Source organism: Camelus dromedarius, chromosome 12 (genome assembly GCF_036321535.1).
Source record: "Camelus dromedarius isolate mCamDro1 chromosome 12, mCamDro1.pat, whole genome shotgun sequence".
In the NCBI taxonomy this organism is placed as follows: domain Eukaryota; kingdom Metazoa; phylum Chordata; class Mammalia; order Artiodactyla; family Camelidae; genus Camelus; species Camelus dromedarius.
Window position 1 is genome coordinate 37,803,823 of NC_087447.1, and position 14,330 is coordinate 37,818,152.

Consider the following 14,330-nt stretch of genomic DNA (forward strand, 5'->3'; position numbering starts at 1 on the left):
AAACAGGCTTTAAATGGAAAACACAACTTTTAAAAAGCTATTTGGGATAGAAATCCTTTTAAAATGCATGACATTCTCCTCTTAACCTTCTCTGGATGACTCACAGCCATCATCAAAATAACACCAGTCACAGTCTGTGTAAAGGCCCGAGTTAGTTGGACTGTTCACCTCCACACCTGCTGACCCCAACTTCTGTGCTTTTGAACTCTTGGTCCATCGTTTTCAGTTATTCTGTATTTATATTAGCATATTAGTTATTCATATTCAGTTGACTATGAGATCCTCATAGTTGGGATCTCAGGACCACGTTTCTGGTTTTTGATGGTTTCTTCTGGTTACAGTTAATATATCTGCCTCTTGCCTTATGTCCAGTCTACCTGAATTTTTACCTGCTAATTTAACATCATCAGGAAAACAACAGAAGCATGCTGAATAGAACTGGCTGGAGCAAATCAGAAGTAAGGAGGGTTAAGGGAAGGATCTGAGTATCTCTCTTATGAACAATGCTAAAGGGCTCTAATGCATTTTCCTACCTTTTCTGGCCTTCAACTCTGTCCTCTATAAAGGGTGTTTCTGGATAAGTGATTGCTTCTGGGGTGTTGAGGAAATTTGAGATAGACCATAGGTTTAAAAGAGGGTCTTGCAAAACAATGTTGTCCAATAGAACTTTCTGCAACGATGGGAATGTTCCAAATCTGTGTTGACCAACACAATAGCCACAAGCCACTTGTGACTCTTGAGCACATGACATATAGCTAGTACAAAGACCTGAATTTTTAATTTAATTTAGTTTAATTAATTTAAACATAAATAGCCACAAGTAGCTAGTGGTTGCAGTATTGGACATCATGGTCTATGGTTAAGAGTAGTGGTTAAATGCATAGATTCTGGAACCAGACTGCTGGCTGTTTAAGTTCTGACACTTACACTTATTCAATACTTCACCATAGACAAATAGGTCAAACTTTCTGCACCTCAGGATCCTTCTTTGTAAAATGAGGATAATAATATTACTCATTTATAGTGTTATTGTAAGGATTAAATAGGTAATAAACATAAAGTGTTTAGAACAGCGTATGGCAACTGGTAAATGCTATACACATGTTAGCCATTGGGTTTCTCCAGAAGCCGAACTCAAGACAAGACTTTGGGTTCAAACCATTTATTTGGGAGTTGCACCAGTAAGGGAACACGTAAGTGAGATAGGAAAGGAAAATAACCATTACAGAGTAAAATAATAAGCAGGTTACTCCTGCAGGCAGCTGGGGCTTCATCCTTCTGGAAACCCTCTGAAACATTGTAAAGAGAAAGCCTCAGAATTATCCCACCCAAAGAATGAGAAGTCCATCACCTGTTCAGGGGTGCTCCCAAGGGTGTTAATTCCCCAGCACATCTGGCCTATCCTGCATAGCCAGGCTTCTGTGGTCAGAGAAAACTCCCAAGCAGAGAGTCATAGGTGCTTGCAGTAGAAAGCTATAGGCATACATGGGAATAATAAAGACTGGTGAGGTTCTAAGATTTAGTCGCCATAGCCTATATTATTATAATAAAGAGTCTGCTACTGCTTAATGACTTTCCCTAGAAATGAGCAAGAATAAATTTTCTAGCCATACTATGTTGTGAAAGATCAGCAAACAGGCTGTGATATGCTGATGTCACTTCATTGACTATTCCTACCCATCTGATTCTTAAGGTCTTTTCTCAGAGTATCTAGAAAGCCTCTGGTGGCCCCTGAGTCTTAGGGTCAGTTATCTTCAATGCCCCTTTCATCAGTAAGCAAACACCAGAAAAATCAGTGCCCTTTATTCTCCTGCAGCAATAACTCAAACACACAAAGAAGTCCTTCTGTTCAAAGGAAAACATAAAGGACATGCTGTCAGACTCATTAATCCTGGATGAGCTTGGGGTGGTAGGGGGAGGGGAGATTCCAATCCTGACTTACTTGTTTTTTCTTGTTGAACAGACTTTATTTTCTCAAACCTAGCATTTTAGAAATTTTCTTGGCCAAGAAATTACTGGGGCATTTCTTCTGTTTATTGTTGAAGATAATTACATCAGGCTTATTTTTCTCTATGGGTGTTTTCAGCTCTCCACCTTGAAGGGTTAAAATTAAATTTTCATACTCACTCCTGAAAGCATGGAGGATTATGGGAGATGGCAGAATGACCCTAAACAATAATGCTAATTGTTAACATTTGACATTGTATTCACCAGGGTGCTTAGTTGTATATAATAGAATTCTCTAAAGCTAATTTAAACAGGACAGTATTTGTTACAAGGTATTGAATAGTTTATAGAAATTTTAAAGGGCCAGGGAATCAGGTCTGGATGCCACACAGCCAAGAATAATACATCCAGGAGAAACCAACCACACCATGAAAATGTGCTAGTAGGAAGTCCATTGCTGCTTACCTATAGCAGCTTTGACTCCAGGGAACTCCATGGGTGCCCCAGAATATCCAGTCTCCTCTCATACAGTCAACATCTTAAAATGTTCACTTTTGCCTTTCAAGTCTCCATGAATGACTCTGGTCACCAGAGCCTAAACTTTGTGTGGAACTCTAGCTCCAAGAGGATCTGAGAAGAAATGTTTTAAATTTTTTATTCTCTACAGAAAGGCTTGCAAGGAGTTTGGATAGAAATTGAGTAACTCACATGCATCTTCACTTGAATGTCTAATAAGCTTCTTTAATTAACCATGTCCAGGAAGAATTCTGGGGGATTTTTTTTCTGTCCAGATCTGTTCTTTCCCCACTTTCACCCATCATAGTAAATAACAGCACAAACAACTCAATGAAGTCTGCTCAAAATGTAGGCATCATCCTTAATTCCTCCTTTTCCTTCATGTATATCTAATTCATGGATAAGTCCTATTAACTCTACTCTCCCCACCCTAAAAACATCCCAAATCCACCCATTTCTCTATGTCTCCACCAGTATCTTAGCCCATTCAGACAGCTGTAAACAAACAAACAAACACAACTAGTAAGGTTATATTAAAAAAAAAACCAGAAATTTATTTCTCACAGTTCTGGAGGCTGGAAATCTGAGATCGAGGTGCCAACATGGTCAGGAGGGGCTCTCGTCCAGGCTGCAGACTTCTTACTGTGTATTCTCACATGGCAAAAAGAAGCAAAGGAGCTCTTCAAGGTCTCTTTTATAGAGGCATTAATCCCATTCATGAAGGTTCTGCCCTCATGACCTAATCACCTCCCAAAGTCCCCAACTCCTAATACCATCACATTGAGCATTAGGATTTCAGCATATAAATTTGGGAAGAGGGGTGGATACAAACATTCAGATCATAGCAACTCTGGACCCCAGTCCAAGCCACCATCATCTCTTGCCTGTACAATTTCAGTAGTCTCCTAACTAGTCCCCTGGATTTGACCATTGCCACTGTAATTCCTTCTCCACATAACTCTCAGAGTGATCTTTTAAAAGCATAGATCATATTGGGTCCCTCCTCTTCTTCCAACTCTCCAGTGTAGTTAGGATAAAAAATGTAAACACTTTTCCATAGCTTTAAGACAGAGATGGTCTAGCTCCTATCCATCTCACCAGTATCCTCTGATGCCAGTCTCCCCTCACCCATATACCCACACTGGGCTTTTTGAAAGTCTCAGAGCTAACACACTAAGACCTTTTCCACTCCAGAGCCTTTGCATTTGCTGGTTCCTCTGCCTAGAAGTCTTTCTTGTTTGTCAATCCTCCCCTTCTATGATACCACATAACTAACACACACACACTAATACACACACACACACACACACACACCACCACCACCACCACCACCGCCGCCGCCGCCACCGCCGCCGCCGCCGCCATCACCACTCCTGATGGTTGGCTCCTTATTACTCTACAGTTTTCAACTTAAAAATCAAATGCCATCTACTCTAAAAAGACCTTCCATGACCTAAAGAAGTCCTTCAGTCTCTTTATGACATTAACCTGTTTTACTTCCTTTACAGAACTTACCACTCTGAAATTATCTTTGAAATCTATTTATTTGTATATTATTTGTCTTCTTTCACTAGAATGTAGGCTCCTTGAAAACAGTCTCCTTGAATATCTTGTTCACCACTGTATCTCCAGTCCCTGGAACCGTGCCCAGCACAAAGGCTGGGTTTGATAAACATCTGAAGAATCATGGAAGTATGTGAATGCTCACTCTGCAACACTTAGCAGTATGCTAGGAGCTCTACTTAAATCATTTTACATTATTCTTATGTATTAATCTGGGTTCTCCAGAGAAACAGAATCAATAGGAATATTACATATATAATATATGTACCATAAGAATTCGACTCACATGATTAGGGAGTCTGAGAAGTCCAAGATCTGCAGTCAGCAAGCCAGACCCAGAAGACCAGACAACAGAGTTCCAGTCTGAGTCTGAAGACAGGAGAAGACTAATGTCCCAGCTCAAAGATAGCCAGGTAGAAAGAAAGAATTCTTTCTTATTCAGCCTTTTTATTCTTTCTAGGCTTCAGTAGATTGGACGAAGTCCCCTCACTTTGGGGAGGGCAGTATACCTTACTCAGTCTATAGATTCAAATGTTGATCTCACCCAGAAATACCCTCACAGACACACCCAGAAATAATGTATCACAAGTATCTGGAAACCCTGCAGCCCACTCAAACTGATACAGAAAATTAACCATCACGCCTAATAACAACCCCATGAAGTAGACACTGTTTTTTTTCCTATCCATTTGAATAAAAACAAGGATGGAAAAGTTAAGTAGTAGCCCAATGTCACATCTAGTAAGTTTGAGGGCAGGATTTAAGCATAGACAGTCTGACACCAGAACCCACATTTTAAATATTTATGTTTATTTGCCTCTCTCATAGCAATATGAATGTTAAAGGAGAAGCAGGAAGCTCTTGATAAATTGTCTCCTGAGCTCAACCATGTCAAAAAGGCACAGAGAGCAGAGTGAACTATAGGCAGCCCCAACCACCTCCTCTAGGTACTCAGCCATAATTGCTACAGAAGGCTCTTGGGGGACCAAATTAACTTCTTTATGAACTATCACAATCCTTTGATCATCTCTTTTCATCCCTTCAGTATATCTGAAGACCATGGTAGCACCTTAGAACTTTTCAGAGAGGGTGCCTCCAGTCCCAAGACCAGAGCCCAGTCTCTTCTTAGTTGACTCCCTCTCTGCACTCGGTAGAAAACATAGTTCAGAGGTGATATGTGTCTTCCAGAATTGAATGAATGAATGAATGAACTCAGGTACATGAGTCAGAGTTAACCAAAAGTCTTGACCTAAGGGCAACAAATGTGATATTCCAACTGAAACCAGGTACCGATCCTGAGAAGGCAGAGATGATATGCAAATTTCTGTCTAGAGATGGACAGTGCTTAGAATAGTGCCTGGCACATAGCAGCCACTCAGCATATATTTGTTAAATGAATAATGGTGGTGTAACAACTGTTTTTGCTTTTTCGTTAGTTTGTATCGTTTATCCATCATTGCCACTGCCTTGTTAGATCATAGAAGTGTTTAGATGTCCAAGTTTGTGATCTGGAATTAGGGAAAACTACATTGTTCTGCATAATAGAAGGATAAAAAATTAACGTTCCCTTCCGGCAGTCTGGAAGCAATGAGTAAAGGAAGAAAGAGGAAACAATCGAAGCCCCAGAACTTACAGGGGTGAGGAGCAAGGGAGAAACTCTTCTTGGTAGTTAGGGGGTGAGGTGACACACAAAAATTTTTTTTTAAAAGCCAGAAATGCCTGATATGAAATAGCTTATTTACCTGTCAAGCTATGATGTGACTTCTCCCTTTAACCCCATATCCTTAATAAAATTGATTATACTCTTTTCTGTTTTGTTGGACTGGATGTTTTTGAGGAAATCAAGGAAGGATTTGAGTTTTATCACAGAGTCATTGTGAGATAGAATCAAAGACAGCACATATAGAAGCTGGAACTGAGAGATGACAAGACATGAAATAAGGAGATGAGCAGACTCCCTTGTAAGGTGTTATAAGGGGTTGGTAGACTTCAGCTCACATCTAGGCTACACGAGCATCGGGCCAGCCACTCAGTGAAAGATTTCTCCAGATTACTGTCTTCCATTCAGTAGAAATGGGAGTCCTCCTCTACTTTTCTCTCCTGTGAGATCCCGCTGGGAGTTATTCACTGAAGAATTTTCTATTAACCCTCTTGAACTCACTGTGCCTGCCCCCAACTCATCTGTGACTCACAAGTAGCTCACAGCAAAAGAAATCCAGTAGAGGGCAAAGCTCTCACCTTACCTTCCTTATTAAGAACTTCCATGTTCTCATGTGTCACTTGGCAAATGAGATTGTCAATTAGTCGCCTCATCTGGGGTTCTCATTTTCCTTTCTGCCAGCTACACTCAACCTTCAGCCCACACAATGGAAGTCAACAAAATGAGGTAACAGGTTTCTATGTGAGTCACTGTGGATGACTCTGTGTTCAGAGAGCACTGTGGGGTGAGTAGCCAGAGTCCAGCAAATATTTCAGCCATCCAAGAACTGGCATGCAGCCCAAGAAACACTCTCACCTGATGACAGGCTAGTGGGATGAGTCCTGGAGGAAATGGTTCTCAATAGCCAGAGAAAGAGTCTCTTGGCTCATGCACAGCAATGCTCTTCTCGATTAAAAATGTTGTCATCATTCACGCTGCAATGTAAAATTCTTTTTACATTGTGCTCACATTTCTACAGGCTTCCATCTACTCTGCATATTAAAGACAGGACCCTTCCATGAAAAGGTGACATCTTTAAGTTACTATTCCACCCAAACAGCCCTATATAACGGACAGAAAAATGGTTTACTGTCCTTCAAAGGGCAAATGCAAGGAGGGAGATTTCCATGAGCTATTTCTCTTTGCTGAGCACTCAGGGAAAAATTATAAGTGGTTGGAAGAAGGCTTTGTTTTCTAAAAGACTTTCATTTATTCCCGAGAAATCCCTCTGCTTATTCCCGGAGAGAGGTCATCTCTTAGATGCTGTCAGTCAGACAGGGATCAGCAGCCAAGGAGAGGTGCTCAGAGAGATTTCCAACTAATGCAGCCAGAGGAGAACTGCCAAAGAAGCAAGGCTCCTTAGGATAAATAAATTGAAGGATATTTGGGGGATAAAAATAAATCCTTTTTGAAAATGAAAGATGGAGGAATGCTGTATATATACAAATTGCCCTGTACATCAAATTCTGAACAATGATGTCGCCAGGGCTGGCTGTGCAGATCAATGATGCAAACAGAAGTCTTCTCAGATGTGCTTGCTGGCCTTTTCCTCCAAAGGTATCTATCTTGTCTCCATCTCATTTTCATAGGACTTGCCACTGGGGGCTCATAAAGATTTCACTTTGGTCATAATCCTGGTGGACTTGGGCTGGGACCTTTGGGATTGATTTTTATATAGGGATTGGAGGAATACAACCTAAATACAGAGACTGGCAGAGGAGAACTAGGTTGTCCAGTCTAGCAGTGTCCGAGAGGACAGATTCTTAATTCCAGAAGCAATCAGCACTGAGTGTCAGACTTCATTGGTGAAACAGAGTGATCAGGACTCCACAAGGCAGGGAATCACTTCAAGAGTCTGAAATGCTTCAATTCATAGGTTATGGCTCTCACCCCAATACCCAACAAGAAAAATTGGAGAAACTGGAAGCCAAAATCCCTCCTTCTACTCTAAAGGTGCTAAAATGGCATAGAGAGCTAGGCAGCTGATTCATGGAGACCAACACAGGATTTCAAGACTTAAGCGTCAGGTCATAAGAGAAGTAGGGAGAGCACTAACTGGAGAGCACTAGATGAAACATGACTAATGCTAATATAACATGCTAATAGTTATAACTACTAGCAAAAAAAAAAAAAAAAAAAAAACTGATGGTCTCCAGGGAGAGGATCTAAAAGGACCCCAATTGGAGCTGAGCAGATGGCAAGTGGTTTGAGGAGCATGACAATTCCAGGCCCTCTAAGGTGGTAGGATAAATTAAGATAAGATAAATTCTGCCATAGTGAGACTATCCTTGCACGGAAGGCTCAAAATTAAAACAGGCAGACAGGAAGTACAAGACAGGGGCTGGCAATGGTTTTGTTGCAATTCTTAAAGAACTCTAGAACAAAACCCAAGAGACCCAAAAGACTAGAGGCTGTGGTTGAATTTTAGATTGTTAAATAGGCAGTCAGGAGTTTTTGTAAGTTTCGTCCACCATTCCCTGTTCTATCCCCAATTTCACCCATTCTGTCTACCAATAATGCACCTTCCTCTCTGGGCTTCACAAAGTAACATGTGTGTGTTCAGTTTGGAACAGGTAGTTCAACAGCAAAGCCAGAAGACAGCCTGACTCAGTTATTTCTCAGGGCATGCAGTTCCTTTTGAGTTAGGGCCACTTATAAATAATAATAATAATAATAATAATAATAATAATAATAATAATAATAATAATAATAATAATAATAATAATAATAATAGCAATAGAAAACAAAATTATTTCATAATTTCATACCTCCAAACTAAGTGCTAGCATTTGTTAGTACTAATCTTCACAGCATGTGTTGTCTATTTTATTAATCTTCACAGCAACCCCATGACCTATTACTGGCCCCATTTTACAGATGAACAAATTGAGACTCATTAAGCAATTTTCCCAAGGTTAAATGGCTGATAATTGGATGTGACATATAAAGAAAACTGGTTCATTCAACACGCACTCTAATTCATCTCTAGTATAACACACATCACTGGGGCTAGAAAATTAGAAACGGCATTACCCAGGCACCCTTGAAACTGGGCTGCACGTGCAGCCTAGGTTCTCACAAGCAACACCTGGAGGCAGAAGTGACTAGGAGGAGCCTCCCTGTGTGGAGATTGTACTTCATGTGTTTCTTCGGGAGCAGCTGTGTGAGGAGTTCACTTTCTGGTCCCCAATGTCACAGGTGCAGCAGCAGTAGAGGCAGTGGGGTCCCCTGGAACAGTCCTGTGATGTGCTTGAATGTTTCCCCAGGCTATTGTTAACTATGCAGTAACCAGGCATGGTTCCTTGGCCTTCCCAGTGTCTTTAACATGCCTAGTCTCCAGTAACAAACACTTGTTTGCTTAGAGCTAGAGTGAATTTTGTTGTCTACAAATAAAAGCCCTGAAAACTCACATGACAGCTAAGAGCCCAGCACTTATGTTTTATTGAGAGACAGGGACAATCTTAAATAAAGGAGATTCTTTCACAAAACACTTAATCCAACTTTAATCACTTAAACCTCTGAGAACTCTAAAACATTCCACATCTAGCTAACCCCTACACAGTTTTTCCTCATGTATCACACACAGGTCCTCCCACAAGGAAGCGCACCCTGATGGCCATCCTGCCTGTCATTTAGCCCCAAGGCTCCCTACAGTTCCCCTACCCCAGCAGTCACTACTGTAACTGCTTATTTCCGTGTCCATAACTCCTATTAAACTGTGAGGTCTGAGAGGCCAGGGTCCAGACACATCTTACTCCCCTCTGTGTTCCCAGCATTTGCAACACCCCCTGGCAGAAAGGGAGCACTCAATGAATATGGGTTGAATTCTGAACCTCTGCCCCAAATAAATAAATATAGAAATATGTGAGGTAATGGGTGTGTGAATTAACTAGTGGAGGAACTTCTTTCACAATGTATATTTATATCATATCACTATGATGTACACTGTAAATATCTAATAATTTTATGTGCCAATTATAACTCAGTAAAGCTGAAAAATATAAATAATAAATTAAATAGGTAAATAAGTGTTAAATAGATGAATTGTGGAAGCAACACCCATGGTGGTGGCACATGGCAAAGGGTGTTTCTCAGGCATTTGAAGGGAAGTATATCCAAAGCCCCACCTCCTGTATCGCATAAATCTGTTGCTGACAGACTCTCTGCTTCAGGGATGGAACATCAGGCAACTGCGAGCAGACAGACTTAGAGTCCTCGTTAACAAGAGGGTTAGCGTCAAGAAGTGCCAAGGAACACACAGTTTAGGAAGCTCAGTCTAGGTGACAGAGCACGGGGTGGAGATTTCTAACCTAGTTAGTAAAGCAAGAAGGGTTAGAAAGGATCTACAATTCTTACAGTTCTGGTTAATGGCTTCATCAGTTCCCTAATAGGAAGGTGTTTGTGGTTAGCCCCAATACACACTGTATGAGTGCCTAAAAAGTCTGTGCAACAAGGCAATATTGGAAGTATACATAGTGTGTGTTATTTATAATATAAACTACATACAATACATATTATAAGGCATATACATAATAAACATATAAGCAAATTCTAAATAGCTTCCATTTTTTATACAGTTCATCCTTGCCATCCTTGCCTTGTCTTTATTAAGACAAATGGCTTTTTTAAAAAACCTTTCAAATTGTGGTTAAGGAGTTAATGAGGTAAAATTAACTAAGATCTTAGTTCCTGCGCCAGTGGTCTGACTGAGTTGACTAGGCAGGCATCCCTTTCCATAGCCATACACATCCTCACCTCTGAAAGAATAGTGAAGATCTCCATTTAATATGATTTATTGTAGTTGACTGGTACTGTTTAACAATGATTAGTGGTTTTTGTTATATCGATATATGAATTCTTGAAGGATATAACTTACTAGTGTGGGGTGAATTTCGTAAAATGATAATTCAAGCATGTAAAATATTGATTGAGAAAACTAATTTATCAATGCTGATAAGAAATCTTAATATCTTAGCTAGCTGTAATATAGGATTCCTTGGTTTAAAAAAAAAGAAAAAGAAAGAACAAACAAAAAATTTTTCCTATATTTCCAAACACCATCAATGTATCTCTAGACCTCCTTGGATTTCCTCTTATCTTCTACCATGGCCCCAGCCCCACTCTTCCCCACAAATTAAACATAAAATGTGCCTACTGAACATATAATCTGAGCTAGTTGGTATTCCTTCTTGTTTTAAGTTCAAAATTAAGCAGCTCTGAATTATAAAAAGGCATAAGAATTCAAATGCCTTGTTCTAGCTAAGAAGAATGGTTTAAATGTTTGTGTGTTCAAATTTTTTAAAAAATGAAGTGTGCAAGAAAGGATAAAAATCATTTCCAGTAGGTTGAGATTTAAGTTATAGAAATGAACCAGGTAATTAAATTAAATGTCAGAAATATTGAGGGTTTTTTTTTTCATTTTCTTGCTAATATGTACACTTTGTGAGAAGCTAATTACATAGACAAGTGCGGTAATTTGTCTTCTGGATCCATCAGACACTGGAGATGGCTTTGCAAAAACTGTAAAGCTTCTAAAGCCAAATTGCCCAGAGTCTTTTCTGCAGCAGGCACTTTACTAGGTGCCCTAGGGAAAGCAAGAAGTATAAATGTTTTATAAGAATTCAAGCTGGAAATGTATTCTTGATTACTCTTGTGGAATTTTCCAGGCAAAGAAGGGTCCAGTAGGGTATTAGTTTGAGGAAAATCACTATTTTCTGAGCACACCCAGAGCAGGCTCAGTTTATGCAATATCCCAGATCCTTACGGCCATACCTATTTTTCATTGCTTGTGCCCCAACCAAGCAGCCTTGACACAATTCCCGTGATCACAGAGCAGATCACTGAAGCTGCCCTTTGCCCCCACTACACACACAGGTCAAGTGCCCCCAGACACAGGGTTCATAGAGAAGGAGGGACCTACAGAAGCTCTGCTTCCCCCAACAGCTACCTGGAGAGACGAGGCAACACAACCCAGAAGTGCAGGAGAAGTAATTTCTCCTGGGATGGGCTTAAACCCATGGGAGAAGATAGAAAGAAGTAAACACATTTATCCCCCTTTCCCCTTTCCTCCTCCACCCCCATCCAGTCCCCACACCATGGACTGTTTCAAAGGTGCCGTAAGATATTACTTGGCCTCTCTGAAGACATCCCATGAGGCCAAGTAATTCAGCAATTATTTATCCACAAGGTGGTGGGCAACTCAGTCACATATCCCCGTGTGTTTGTTCTCCCTCTTTCCCTTGCCTCACTTCCTATTTCTCTTAACTTCTAATTATCTGGGATGAAACTCTCTTCTAAAATGTTAGAATGTAAGTTTTTTGCCTCAGATACCATTTTCTGAGAAATCCACGCTGGGACAGTCTCAGCAGTGGCCCCGGGGAAGCAGAACTCACAAGGGGATTTGGAATTGGATTATTCACTGATCTGAAGGCAAAAGGACTCCACGTGGTGGGAAACAGGGTGGTGATGAGCCCTGGCATGCAGGCCATCAAAATTACTGAGGCTGTCTTCCACCTGTGGTTAACCAAGATACAGAACGGCAAGAAATTGGATAGTGAGATTATCAAATGTCTATTTCACTTGATTGGTATAATCTTACAGGGTTAACCTGTTTTAGGGTCCAGAGAACACTCCATACACCCTACAGGGGGTACTTAATTTGTCCTTACCACAACTGATGCATTCTATGGAGATGAGTTTGCCTTCCCTGCTCAGCACCACTTCTCATGAACTTAAGAATGCCTGATCTATTGATATTATGTCCCACACAACATTGCCTGGGAAAAAGATATTCGTGTTACCTCAAAGCAGGTGCAGCAATTGGCTTTCCACATACCCATCCCCAGAAGTATCCAGTTTACAGAACAGTGGAGTGGCTTTTTGAAGCCTCAGATAAGGCACCATCACAGGGACATTCTGCCAAGTTGGGTGCTGATCTCCAGAATGCAACAAACACATGTATTCAACCAATCATTTAAATACTGTGCTGTGTCCTCATTAGCTGGAAAATGCAGCTAAGAGGTGGACTAGCTACTTGGACTTTCAGAAAGACAACTGGTTAAACAGCAAAATCTGAAGGGTACTGATTAAATGACAGCAAGTGGCAGAGAAATTTGTGGTGACAAACCCTAAAGGTGTCATGAGCATTTGGATCAATGATTTCAGTACTGAACAACTTATTCAACAGAAATGTTTAAGTATTCAGAGGACTTGCTAGTTCTCAAAGGGATGGACATTTATCACCAGATAACAGATGATGTTAGCCCCAGAATGAACTTTAGCTTGACATTTTGGATAGAGTATGCTGAACAACCTGAGATCTGGGGCTTCAGTCAATGTGCTTATATTTAAGGATATTTTGGGCACTCCAATTTTTGTCTACTTGAAAGATGTATTCTTGATTTCTGTCTTTTCGTGCTTTAAAAACTTCACTGTTTCGTCATTTGAGGAATTATTATTTTGTAAAGTTATTTTATGTCAATAATACATAGGACATCACTGACATCTTTACTTAGAGAAAATTTATGGATGTTTCTCCTATAAATTCCTAGGTTATCTGAAAGATGGTCTCTGGCAAGAGTTATAAGGGTAAAAAAACATAAATCTAGTAACAACAGAGAACAAGTGAAGTTGTTTAAAATAAAAGGAGAATTTGAAAAGTATTACTAGTAAACATTCACTAATGAAATATTCATAAAGACAGCTGTTCTAAGGACAAAGGTCTGTTTAAAGTTAGAGGATTATATTAATGTATGCAGTTCAATGAAACTTGTACCCCGAAGAATTATAGAAACTAAACCTACGATAAGATTCTGTTAACAGAAAGGAAGACATTTTAAAAGACCCAACAAAAAGAGTGAATCAAGAACACCTGTATTAAACAGGTTAGTAGCCAGAAAACTACCAGGATGTCTAATCTGTAATATGAATGAATGAAACACCTTCTACTTAACTTGCCTCAAAGTTTTCAGCCAGAATCGTTTCCCAGAACAGTTTCTGGTATTTACTATGTGCTCAGTTATTAACTATGCTTGGACAGACGGGTCCTTTTGGGCTTAGTATTCTAACTGTATTGTGTATAACCTTCCACTCAGCGGAGGAATAACTATTCACACTTTTGAAAGCTGCTGAAAACCTTCACTGGCTCTTCGTATTAAAATGTGTCACCTTTAAACTAGGCTGTCGCAGACTCTGGAGAGGTGGGTCATTGCGTATGAAGAAATTACCAGAGATCCTGAAAATATAATTCTACTTTGTGTCCTGTAGCATCCTGGCACAGTTACTGTGTACACTGCCAAATATTCTATTCATGGGGCAGAACTGTTCTTTGGGCTTGGCAGGGGCAGATAGCTCTGTATCTGTGAAGATGACACAATAATGGCTGGCAGGTGGCAGCTGACATGCCCATTCAGACTTGTCAAGTGAAAAGATATGGGAGACATGCATACACCAGCTGGAACTTCAAGCAAGGCTTCACTGTGGTCAGTAGACCTACACACCATACAGAGTACAGATGTACAGGTATAGTCTCTATATACAGGCTTTAATTCTAAGCTTTGAAGTCCAGAAACTCATTTTTTTTTTCATGCACTCAGAATTGACAAGG